This window comes from Dromaius novaehollandiae, chromosome W, assembly GCF_036370855.1.
Source record: "Dromaius novaehollandiae isolate bDroNov1 chromosome W, bDroNov1.hap1, whole genome shotgun sequence".
NCBI lineage: Eukaryota > Metazoa > Chordata > Aves > Casuariiformes > Dromaiidae > Dromaius > Dromaius novaehollandiae.
In genome coordinates this window covers 6,505,932-6,518,976 of record NC_088130.1, presented here as the reverse complement: position 1 = coordinate 6,518,976, position 13,045 = coordinate 6,505,932, and the positions used below count along the sequence as shown (strand labels likewise).

The 13,045-nt window shown below is 47.5% G+C and overlaps 1 long non-coding RNA gene across 1 annotated transcript; it reads left to right on the top strand.

Annotated features, from left to right (window-relative positions):
- Positions 1-7,948: 7,948 nt before the first annotated feature.
- LOC135324238 (uncharacterized) lies at positions 7,949-12,057 on the top strand. The gene is made up of 3 exons (XR_010385606.1): positions 7,949-8,380; positions 8,762-9,031; positions 11,491-12,057. It is a non-coding gene; the product is annotated as an uncharacterized LOC135324238 (long non-coding RNA).
- Positions 12,058-13,045: the final 988 nt, after the last annotated feature.

The window sequence follows — 13,045 nt, the reverse complement described above, 5'->3', positions numbered from 1 at the left end:
GTTACAGTAGGCATGGTCTCTGCTTCTGGAGTGTGTGAGTCATTGTATTTATCACTAGTCTTTGCTGAACATGATTTCTTTATTTTGCCCATTTTCTGCCCTGTTGGAGCTGTGCTTGGCCTGAACTGTAGCTCAAGTTCCAACCCTCATTCTCATAAATATATAGGAACCTTAGATATGGAGCCAGATCTGAATATATTTCTCTGCTCTTGCCCATCCCATTTTTCCCTCATGAAAAAGCATCTTCAGAGCTTAATGTTGGTTAAAGGGCTCTTGTTACTGTCAGTGGCTCTGGTGGTATCATGTCAGGGACTGTGGAAGGCTCTGGCAGCTTTATGTTATTGTTTCATGTACTAGTTCTTGATGAGTCGCTGTATCATCTTACTGGTATTGCCCTTATTATCCTGCTCATTTCCCACCTTGTCATCTTTTTATGGGCTATCTATTTCAGGTCCCTCAAATTGGATTTCTGTCCCTCTGCAGGATCCTTGCTGGAGGATCCCAATGCAGAAGCAGGGCCTTTGGTTGTAAGCTATATATTATGATCACACCCATCTGTTATGGAAGGTATGCCCTTGAGCCCTGATGACTGAAGAAATAGGTTGACAGGAACCTCATGAAGTTTAACAAAGGCAAATGCAAAGTCCTGCACCTGGCATGGGATAACTCCATGCAACAATATGGACTGGGGGGTAAATGGCTACAAAGCAGCTTTGCAGAAAAGGACCTGGGGGTCCTGGTGGACAAGTTGAACCTGAGTCAGCAGTGTGCCTTTGGAGCAAGGAAGGCCAACTGCAGGCTGGGCTGTGTTATCAGGAGTGTTGCCAGCAGGCCAAGGGAAGGGATTCTTGCCCTCCCTTTGGCATGTCAGACTGCCCTTGGAATCCTGTGTCCAGTTTGGGGCTTTCCAGGACCAGACAGACAGATCTGGATCTGGCTGCCTGGACTGAGGCAATGAACACAAGTTGGAAGCGCGGAACGTTGATCAGAGAGGCGACATTTGGTCACCAGGATGGTAGTCCAACAGGTAAACAGGGGCCCAGAAAGATTGTGGAGTCTCCATCCTTGGAGATCTTACAAATTAATCTGGGCAGACCCTGAGCAACCTGATCTAGTTGGCCCTGCTTTGAGCAAGGTGGCCCAGAGGCCTCCAGAGGTCCAATCTACGTTATTCTATGATTACTAGTTGAAGCAACTGCAGAGCCTACTGGTGTTTTATTTCTGTGATTTTTTTTTTTTTTTGGACCACAGAGGCATTTTTATTCTTTCTTTACTTTCCTTTCTTGGAAATAAGTATCCTTTAATAATCCTCTGTCAGAACCCTATAACTTTGTGATATCTTCCTTTAGTGCAAAAATAGTGGGAGAACAGGGATTTTCAAGGTATCCCTACTTTTGTTATGGATAATACATTTGAATGCTTACAAAGCATAGCTGCTAAAAAGAATTGTTCACAGTTCTTTCATTTGCAGATGCTTGGTCTCAGCCATGTGATGATCTTGTGCTCATGTGGCTTCCTGATGACTTCACTGAGGCTTCCCCCAGTACAAATATTCACCTGCACAGAGTTCATTGTGGGATCAGAGTATGTATAATTTTCTAGCCTGTGGATAGTTTGAAAGATGGATGCTTGCTTATGAGAAAGGCCATTCCACTGTCCAAGGAGCATCCTTTGCATTAATTGACAAGTAGGGAAACTGAAAGGTTTCTCCACACCCTCCTTGTCACAGATTTCTTTCAACTAAGCTTTTTTTATTCCTGATTCTGAGAGACAGACAGAAGATGCTGTAGCTTTTGTTTCAAGGCCTTAGAATTTAATCTCTAGCTGTCTTTAGGTTGCTACATCAAAGCAGGCAATAAGAAATTAAAACCGCCAGGATAACATATTAAAAAAGAACAAGCCATTTAGGAAAAAAATTGTCTTTAAGGTACCCAATAAGAAATATTTGTTCAGAAAAGACAGAAGGGAAAATGTGAACAATAGTCTTCTACCCTAATTATAAGTATCGCTAGTATGTCAAGTGTGTTTTTGAAAGGCAGAGGGAAGGACTGCTTTGTAAACAGGAGCAGAGCTGGTGAAATGGAAGGACAATAGGTAAAGGTCATTGTTAAGCTAGAGCTAAATTGAAGAAACCTTGTTTGAGGAGAACCAGTATAGCCCTATAACTATAATTCTGGATCAGCACAGTTATGTTTCATCTGCTGCTAGCTTACCTTGCTGCATTTTGTGTGAAGCTCAGTTCTGTAAGTCTAGTATATATTTTGGAAGCACACCTCCAGGACTGGGAAAATAGGTAGAAATTTGGCTGATTTCTGGATTCCATTCAGACTAAGCAAAAAGCAGGTGCTGAAGTTCTGAGCTGCTCTAAGTAGGCCAGCTCTGGACCTGTCTTAAAACAGGCTTTGGGGTGTTGAGAGAATGCAGTCTAATTAGGCTTCTTGTGTACCTACTGTCTACAGTGGGCTTAGTCTCCAGAGGCAGAAGAGCAGACACTTTTTGAAATGTCACAGATTTGTATTTAAGCACATCTTGCTTTCTGAGTAGAAGCCCTTTATTGTTTATAGCTGGTCTGTTTTATTGACATTAGAGTGAAGAGTAACTGCTTTACCAGTCAAAGAAGCTAAAACTATGGTATTAGGAATATTTCTGTTGACCGTAACAACTGTATGATACACGCATGGTGAAAGGTTGTTTAATTTACAAAAATAAACTGTACAGGTTAAAGAGTATTCAGATAAATTAGGTATATTCAAGACAGCAGGGCCTGTCGCCTTCTGATGCGACAATCTCCCGTTCGCCTGAGACGGCACGGAGGCTCCCCCTGCCTCCGGGCCAATGAGCACTGACACCAATATGAGGATGCTGCAAATGGCGTTTATTGTACGCATGTATTCGCTTATATACCTACAAGCATACTGCTATCTCTACGTCATATCCTTCCTCTTCCTTCCTCTTTCCGTGCCATCGCGAGATCTTCCGATCGCCGTTCCCTACATCTCCCCCTCCCCATGCTTTGACTATGCTATTTGCTTTAAATTGCCGTGTCGCGGGTTAAGCGTTCATAGTGTGGGTGTGGGTGGGACCACCCCTTTTCTAGCAGTTGTCTTACCAAGCATCTAAACACTAGTCTACATGCTAATATGCCTAGCACGAGCATCGGCAGCAGGCGCAACTCTTCTATTAGTAATTGCCTGGCCCATGGTCCTAGCCCAAGCCAATTACCACTACTGAACCCAGAAGGTCAAGCTCTTGCGGGTCCCAGGGCAATGATGCACTCAGCGTGTTCAAGCAGTTACTAATATTGCTTGTGTTTGTGCAATGCTCTCTCAGCTTTGGTAGGTCTACGGTCAAATTCAATGGGACCCCTATTAAGCATGTCTTAAAAGGCTGCCCCGCACCCGCCAGCGTCAGGCAAAATTGCTTATTTCCTGTCCGGTTTGCCAGGTGAGCCATAGATTGTTACTACCCCATTTCGCTAACATTGGTTCGCCTTTCACCCCTTGGAGTCCCAGTCCAAGCATCGCTACGAGGAGAGCTACTTGGGTTGCTCCCCCTGCCATCTTCTCGGGTTTTCTGGTTACGCGTTCTTCTTGTGGTTTCACGTGCCTTTTCTCATCTGTTCTTCTTCTCCTGTCTGCTGTCTTTGCTGCTAGGAGGGATCATCGGCTTTTCAGGGTGGTCCTCCCCTGCAATAAAGCTCAGACATTCATTAATTCACCTGACTCTCTGCTTCCTGTCTTGTCCTTGCCCTGAGGTCTGGGCGCACCCACTTCACAGGGACCCATCTTACCACTTCCCCCTGCCTGACCGCTGCATACCCTCGTCCTTGGGTTACCAGTTGCCACCCCTCTTCCCATTCCCCTTTTTCCGGGATTCGGACCTTTACTTCTGGTCCCTCGTGCATCGCTCGGACCGCCCAATGCTTTTCCGCTGGCGTCTTGTTCTCCTCCCCCCTGATGAACTGATTCAGACCGAATAAGGCGCGCATAATTATTTCTGATTGTTTGTGCGCGGGGATTCTTTCCCCCTCCCCAAGAATCTCGATCCTTTGCTTTAAAGTGCGGTTTGCTCGCTCGACGATGGCTTGACCTGTGCTATTATAGGCAATACCGTGCACTAGCTTAATTCCCCACCGTACGGCCCATTCTCTCGTGCTTTGCGCTGTGAAACACGTGCCGTTGTCTGTTTTAATAGTTTCTGGGGCACCCAGCCAGGCCATTGCCGTGTGCCAATGCAACTGTGCCGCCCGCGCTGTGACTCGTTTATGTTGGGTCGCCACGATGATATCGCTGTGTGTGTCCACTGTGACAGCCAGCCAGGGCCGTGGTCGAAGTCGCTGGCATATTGTGAAGTCCGTTTGCCATATTTGGTTTCCTTTCAGCCCCCTGGGGTTGATGCCGGCGCCCCACAGGGGGGTTTTTTGGCAATACGGGCAAGCCGCAACCACTTCACGAGCCGTGGTGAGGGGGATGTTGCAGCTTTTTGCCAGTGCTTTTGCACCAACATGGAGAAGGTCGTGCACCTGCCTTGCTTCTGCGACTGTCCACACACCTTTGGCCGCTTGATCGGCTTTATTGTTGCCTTCTTGGTACACTCCTTGGATTGCCTCATGACTCCGAACATGAATAACGGAGGCAGTGGCCCGCCGCTGTTGTAGGGCTTCTTCTAGCATTAGCGCAATGGGCGATCCGGCCCATCCGGGATATGACATGTTGTGTAACAATTTAAAGACGAACATGGAGTCTGTCACTACATTCAAATGCTCTTCTGGCCACATTTGCAATGCCTGCGCCACAGCTCGGGCCTCTAGATGCTGTACACTACTGTCCGGCTCGCTGATCTTCACTCGGTGCCATTGGGCCTTTTGATCTTGCCACACAACGACCGCTGCCCTGGTCACCGATGACGCGTCGGTGAACACTGTGCGCCCTGGTGCAGGTCGCTGTAGCACTCGGGCTTTCAGATGGGGCCGAAGGATGGAGAGGTGTGTATACATCTCCAGCACAGGCGATAATCTGATTGTTCCTGGGAATCCTTCTAAAGCTATTGCTATACTATCTTGTTTCTGGACCACGCTGTCCCATTGACTCCTTTTTACCGGCAGGTAAATGGACTCAGGCTCCTTCGCGAAGTGCCGAACGGTGGCGGTTCGTCCCTTCTGTATCATCTGTGCCAACGCTGTTACGATTGTGACGTATGCCGTACTTATTTGGTTTGACACTATCCACCATACGACTTCCGGACGCTCCGGTGTCCCTTGTCCTAGAACGCCTATGGCTCCTGTTCTTGTAACTGCCACGTACAGATTGATAGGTCTGGCCGGGTCGTATCTCGTTACTCCGCCCTTTGCCATGAGATCTTCTATTTTTCGGAGGGCTTCTAACGCGTTCGGTGTCATCTGCCTCAGTTCCCATGGTTTGTGGCCCTTGAGCAACTCGAACAGTGGCTCCATCCACTCCTTGGGAATACCTATCAGCCCTCGCAGCCATTGGAGAGCTCCAACCAATTGCTGTACATCATGCAACGTCCGTATCTCTCTATTGAGCTTTATCGGCTGTGGGACCACAGCTCTGGGGAGGATGGTGGTTCCCAGATAGTCGACAGATTCTCCCCTTTGCGTCTTCGCTTTCTGGACGTACAATCCCGCTTCATTTAGGCAGTTAATTACTGCCTGTTCTGCCTGATCGGTTTCTTGCTGGGTCTCTGCAGCTATTAGGAGGTCGTCCATGTAATAGATGATAAGCGCGCGCGGGAGCTGCGCCCTTACCGGCTGCAATACCTTAGCTACTGCCGCCTGACAAATTGTAGGTGAATTTTTCATGCCCTGCGGGAGGACGGTCCATTGATATCGTGCTGCTGGCTCCTGCAGATTCTCTGAGGGCAGTGTGAAGGCAAATCGAGCTTTGTCCTGAGGGGCTAATGGTATAGAGAAAAAGCAATCTTGGATATCCATCACCACCACTGGCCAATTCTTTGGTATTGCTGATGGTAGTGGCAACCCCGGCTGGAGGGCACCCATCGCTTCCATCTGCTGATTTACCGCTCGTAGGTCGTGCAGTAATCGAAATTTAGACTTATCCTTTTTGTGTATCACAAATATAGGAGTGTTCCAGGGACTGTGGCTTTCCTCCAGGTGTCCCTGCTCTAGTTCTCTACTTACTATTTGTCGGGCAGCCGCCAATTTGTCCCCTGTCAATGGCCACTGCTCTACCCACACAGGCTCATTGGAGCACCATGTCAGCGGGACAGCGAAATGAGCCCCGAGGAGGTAGGCAGTGGCCCTTACCCTAAATTTGTCAGGTGAAAGCCGCTTTGCAATAAGGCATCTCGCCCTAACAATGGTTCCCCTATGGCAGTTATGTACGGCCGCACATGGATGATCTGAGCAGGCCTATCCGGGTCCTCCAATACAATTGTGATATCGGTTTCAGAAATCATAGCCTCCGCCCTGCCTCCCACTCCATCTAACGAGCTTGCCACTTTTGCTGGCCAACTCGATGGCCACAACCACGAGGGCACACATGTAACATCTGCCCCCGTATCTAGCATCATTATTAAGGGGATGCTAGGAGGACCCGCCCCTGGTGGGCCTATCAGATGCGCTTTCACTCGGGGTCTCTTCTCACACCCTAAGACCAGGGCCACGCGGGGTTTCCCTTCGGAGTTTGGTCGCTGGAGCTGTCCATCAGCGGTGTGTTGTTGTTGACGGGGGCTACTTGAAGCCGGCTCACCGGGGAGGGGTGGCCCCCTAGTTGCCCTCCCCGCTTCTCGTTTCCCGACCGCCGACAATCTCGTGCTCTGTGTCCTGGTTTTCCACAGGCCCAGCATGTAAGGCTCCCCATACCCCTTGTTGGGCGCGCGTAACTTCCCTTATTCGTGCACTGTGCTCTCAAATGGCCCATTCGCCCGCAGCCAAAGCATGGGCCTCCTTTTGGACCTCCTCTAGCTCTAACCTCCGGCATTGCCATAACTGCTGCAGCAATCTGTAGGGCTGTGGTCTTGTCCCGGTGTTCTAATACGTACTTGATCGTCTGCCCTAGACTTGCTCCCTTAGGCGCTGTTCTTAGGATTTCTTTTGTCAACTCGTTGCCCTGTTGTTTGATACATTCCAACATCACTGCTCCTTTTGCAGCGTCTGGTAAAGATGCAAGTTCTACTGCTGCCTGTAGCCTGTCACAAAACTTGTCAAACGGCTCTCCCACTCTCTGCTTCACAGTCGTCCATGGCTCTGCCTGCTGCACCAGTGGCCCAATATCATCAAAGGCCTTTCGAGATGCTTCTGTTGCCACCAGTATCTCCCGAGGTCTCAGGCCCGCTGCCTGCTGCTGGGGTGTAGCCATGGCCGCATCATTTCCTCTTAACCGCGGTAGGGTGGATTGGCCCAGTGGGTTCTGCGGGTCTGCCTGCGCGGCCATCAGCGCCTGCTGCAGGCGCGAGGTCCACGCTTCTTTCCACATAAGGACCATCGTGGGTGATAAAACCAGTCGCGCGAGGGCGCGACAATCCCACGGTATTAGGCCTCCCGCGTGCGCCGCGTCCAGCAACGTCTGTGTCACCGGGTGTCGCAGGCCCTGTTCTTGCACTGCTTTCAATAGCTGTTGTACCGTCTTTGGGTCGAGGGGCATCCATTCCACTGCCCCCCCCCCCCTCCCCGGGGCAACTCGTACTGGGAAGGCCCCTATTGGCGCACGAAACTTGAGGCCACTCAGGGCACATTCCGTCGCTATCAGTTTCCAGTCTGTTAGGGGAATTTCTTTTCCCCCTCCCGCTTGGGCGGAACCTGCTGTCTCTGATAGCCCTCTTTGTTTAGCTGCTGCCTCTGATAGCCCTCTTTGTTTAGCTGTTGCCTCTGATAGCCCTCTTTGTTTAGCTGTTTCTTCTTCCAGAGCTGTAAGCAGCATAAACATCTGCTCCATATCTCTTGTGACTTTCCTCCTTTTTTTTTTTTTTTTTTTTTTTTCCTTCGCCTCTGACTGCGGCGGGGGAACTCCGCCCTAGTTACTGCACCTGAGTCTTCAGTCTCCTCCTTCCGCAATGCTGGTCGACGCCCACTCCTCTCTCGGCCAGCGCCATCTTTCCCCGGGTGCGGCACCCTCGGTCTTTCCCCTGCTTCTGGTCTTTCCCCTGCTTCTTCTCTTCTTTCGTCCTCCCACTGCACCCGAATCATGGCCCCCGGTAGCCAGTCTCGGGGATCATCCACTATAATCGGTCTTTCCTTTTCTTCTGCCTCCTCCACTTTCACCTTGCTTTCTTTTCCTCTACCCGCCACTGGCTTTTTCATATCTCGGTCTCCACAAAGGTCTCCTGGTTCTCCCCTTTTCATCGCCCTCATTTCTTTCCACGGATACCGCGGCGGTGGCGGAGAAGAGGGCATTATTGGGTAAGCCTCTGGAGTTTCTGCCTCCCCCTCTCCCCGCTCTGGTTCTTGATAAACCGCCTCCTCCTTTATGTCTGTTTCCACACTCTCTGTTTTCACTTCATCCCCTACTATCGTCTCTCCCTCTATCGCCTCCGTTCGCTCCTCTGCGTTCGCTGCTGTCTGTGTCGCCATTTCCGCGGACATGTGCAGCGCCGCGCGGGCAGCCTGCCAGGTCTCAAGCTCCTCCCTAGTCCTTTCTAAAATGATCGTTATATCTCCCCACGTCTTAAGCTCTGCGGCCTTCTTAGTGGCCATAGCTCTCTGAGCAAGTGCTCGAGTGCATTTCTCCCAGTTAGAAGGGGAAAAAATGTCCCCTGGTCTAACTATCGCTCCATCTTTCAGGAGCCGCCCGACGCAGTTCGCAACTGCATCCGCTCTCATAGAGAGCACCCATTCCCGGGCACCCACGCGTACAACCTTAAGTACCGCGTCCATGATCCGGATCCTCTCGACCGCCTGCGGTCCGCCGTCTCAGCTATCACGTCGGGGTCACCACTTGTCGCCTTCTGATGCGACAATCTCCCGTTCGCCTGAGACGGCATGGAGGCTCCCCCTGCCTCCGGGCCAATGAGCACTGACACCAATATGAGGATGCTGCAAATGGCGTTTATTGTACGTATGTATTCGCTTATATACCTACAAGCATACTGCTATCTCTACGTCATATCCTTCCTCTTCCTTCCTCTTTCCGTGCCATCGCGAGATCTTCCGATCGCCGTTCCCTACAAGGGCCTCATGAAATTGACCCTGGAATACTTCAGGAACAAGCTGAAAGGATCTCTGAACTATTAGCAATTATCTTTGAGAACTCATGGAGGATGGGTGAGGTCCCAGATGATGGGAGAAGGGCAAACACAGTACTTATCCTTAAAAGGAGGAAACAAGAAGACCCAGGGAATTATAGGCTGTAGTGAGAACACCTGTGGAAGATCTGGTGAGGAGTCGGTGATTGGCAGAGTACATGATAGCAGCCCCAGAGTGTGCTTCCTACACACTGACCGAATTCCCATTGGAACCAGGCATGCATAGTCCATTTTGTCAACAATGTCTAGCTGCTTCCTGGACAGTAGCTACTCAAGGTTAGCATAGCTGAGATAAGGAAATAGTTCTAGTAGATAAAAGAGGGGCCATAGGATACAACAAGTTGAGTCCCACCTGGGCGTCTGACCCATGCATCCAGCAGCCTCCCATTGACGACCCCCACCCCAATGCAGTTCCTGGGGCTCCCTGCACGGTTTGGAGTATAAATCCTTTATTAAATCTATCCCATTTAACCCCTCATGAACCTTGAGTGTCTCTCTCCGCTGGTATCTGACCCTCTCTCGCCCACCTCGCGATCACATAGGCCATTCAGCTTGACTTTGATACCATAAAAAATACTGGAACAAATTATTAAACAATCAATTTGAAAATACCTAGAGGAAAATAAGTTGATAAGAAACAGCCAACATGGGTTTGTCAAGAACAAATCACATCAAATGGATCTAATTTTCTTCTTTGACATGGTAACTAGCCCAGTGGATAAGGAAGAAGCAGTATATGTGATAATCTTGACTTTAGCAAGGCTTTTAACACACATTCACATAGCATTTTTATAAGTAAACCAGAGAAATATGGTCTAGATGTAGTTATTAAATGATGGGTGCAAAAAAGATTGAAAAACTGGACTTATCCGTAAAGCAATGATTTGTTGTCAAACTGGAAAAACATCAAAGAAGATCCCACAGAGGTCTGTCCTAGATCCAGTATTAGTCAATAATCTCAGCTGTGATGATGGAATACATAGCACGTGCATAAAGTGCAGATTACACTGAACTAGGAGGGATTGCAAGCACTTTGAAGGACAGGATTAGAATTCAAAATAAGCTTGATAAATTGGAGAAATGGTCTGAAATCAATCAGATGAAATTCAATAAAGGTAAGTGTGAAGTATAGTAATTTTTAGAAAGGAAAAATATTAATTGGAAACAACTAGTTTGGGAGCAGCTTTCGGAAAAGGGTATTAATATAGAGCACAACAAATGAAATTCAGAAATGTGAAGATGGTGTGTAAAGAGTAAGTTCCATGATGGGATGTATTAACAGGGGTATTGTAACTATTGTGAGTAACTGGGAAGTAACTATTTTGTTCTGCCCTGCCCAGGGAGGCCTGAACTGGGAATGCTATGTCTTTGTCTAGTGGTGATAGCACATTTTAAAATATAGACAGTTTGGAAAAACTCTGTGAGAGTAGAAAGAACAAGACTTAGAAAACTTGATCAGTGAGGAAAAGTTGAATGAACTGATTTTCTTTAATCTAGAAAAGGAAAGAGGAAAAAGAGGCATAATGGGCATCAAGTATGCAAAAAGATTATAAAGAAAAGGATACTTAATTCTTCTCCATGTTCACAAAGGATATAAGAAGAAATGGTTGGCTTAATCTGGAGCAAGAGAGATTCAGGTTAGATAGAAAACATTCTCTGACTGTAGGGATAGTTAAGCATCAGAACAAAGTATCTAAGGTTATTCTGGTATCCTTGTTTTAAATCATTAAAATGGGTTAGACATCTGTCAGCGAGGTGGAATAGATGTCCTTTTGTGATCACTTTTAATTTTACATTTTCATAGTAATTTGTACACCTGAGTGAACAGAAATACTCACATGAACAAGATAGGCAAGAATTGTTCATGCACACACAGATCAGTCATATTTCCCAATCTCCCTGCCCCCCCCCCAAAAAAAAAAAAAACTTTTTCTATTTTAAAAAGTTCTGTAGATTTTTTGGACTTTTTTTTTCCACTTAAAATGAGAAATGACTTTGTAAAAAAAATCATATTTCTTTTAATCTCCCTTCTACCTGTCCATCCCTTGAAAAAAGGAGAAGAATCACTAGTCATCCCAAACCTATATGGAAGATTATGGAGATGGACAGGGCTGCCTTTTATACAAACACTTTATCTGGCATGCCTTTTTTTGTGGGCTGACCCTTTAAGTTGGGCAGAAACAAGCCCATGAAACCCTAAAAGAGATGTTTTGAAAGTAGCTGCTGTAACGTGCTGTAATAAATACTCTGTTCTTTCTCTCTTTATAGTTTTTGGGGGAGCTACTCAGCCTGAGAAGGAAGCTTTATAAATACGCCTGCTCCATTTTAATGATAAACGTGGGAAAAACTGGATGGTACTTTTATGAGTTTGAGCTGCACACACATGAACGTGCAGAGGATTTTGAGTAAGTATCTCTTTCCAATTGTAGTCTCTCTGTACATGATATATTATCTATGACTGTATCTTTTTCCCTTAGAATAATCATTCTTGTCTATCTTAACACAACTGTATGAATTTTTTCTTTACTTTCCAAATCATGATTAACTAAAGGATTTCTCAATTTCTTCACAATACCTTTTTTTCTGAGGCTAATCTTTGATTAATAAAGAAAGGGAGCATATAAACATTGTGTGTTTTTCTTGAATTAAATCTGATTGATTATTATTTCTAACATTACTTGGTATCCCCTAAGGTATGCTGAATTTGAGCAAATCACTACATCACTGGAATTCTGAGTGTTACCCATTTGTATACTAATTATTCTTAATCTGAGTCCTTTTAAAAAGGTCATCAGTTAGACTTTATTAAATTGTCAGCATTCATAGCAGGGAAGGGAATCTGATAGGTGGTTAAATACCCTTTATTCTGAAAGGGGAAAATGATTTAAGTTTAGATTCAAGCTACAGAACGCAGAGTGAAAATATGGGAGCCAGGCTTCTCATAGAGGAAACACCTGTTCACAGTTGATTGAAGCTGACTCTGAAGACCTCATTTATATCACCCTTTGGGAAGGGGGGTGAGTACCTGGCTTCTCCTCACCTAATTCCCAAGCTTTACCTTGAAATGGTGCAGCTCTTCTGCCTTCTTGGTAGAATCTCAAGGCCACATTCCTGACAGATTTCCTTTACTAAAGATTCTGGATTTACTGCTTTCTAGAGTAAATTCAGTGATGACAGGCCATCACGTGACACGCCTTCAGGCTTCTACCCTCCGTATTCCTTATGGACATTGTTTGGGAAAGTGCGGAAGAATGTCGAGGAGATAGACGATGGAAGCTAGCCAGACCGTTCCGTGGGAAAAGGAGCATCAACAGGGCATGTGGACCCATAGTCACTTAGTTGAGCCTGTGCCAGGGTGGCGCTGCACCTGGGCTTTGAATCGGGAATAACAATGAGCTCAACATGCTTACTGCGCATGTGTATGGTACATTAAAAACTTCATCTAGTGCCCCCCACTGGTGTTCCTCGCCCTGGACCGACGCTCAGCGGTGCCAGGGATCCCCCGCTCCATTATTGCCTCGATCGGGAAAACGCCGGGGAACCCCCGTTCAGATGCAGAGGTAATAAATGCTCCATATCGACCATCGTATGCCTTGTGTTTGTGTATCCATCCCTGCTGGGAGTCCAGGCGGTGCCCCCGCCTCACCCTTACACTTGGCGTAGTCGGCAGGATACACAAACGACAATGCCACGGCCGAGGAGAGCGAAGGGGGAGGGCGAGAGTCAAGGAGGGACTGCTCGCCTGCGGCTGCCAGGATGGCCCCAGACTGAGCCATGGGGGCCAGTAGCTGCATTGCTTGCCACCCTGGCAGTCCCCGAGGAC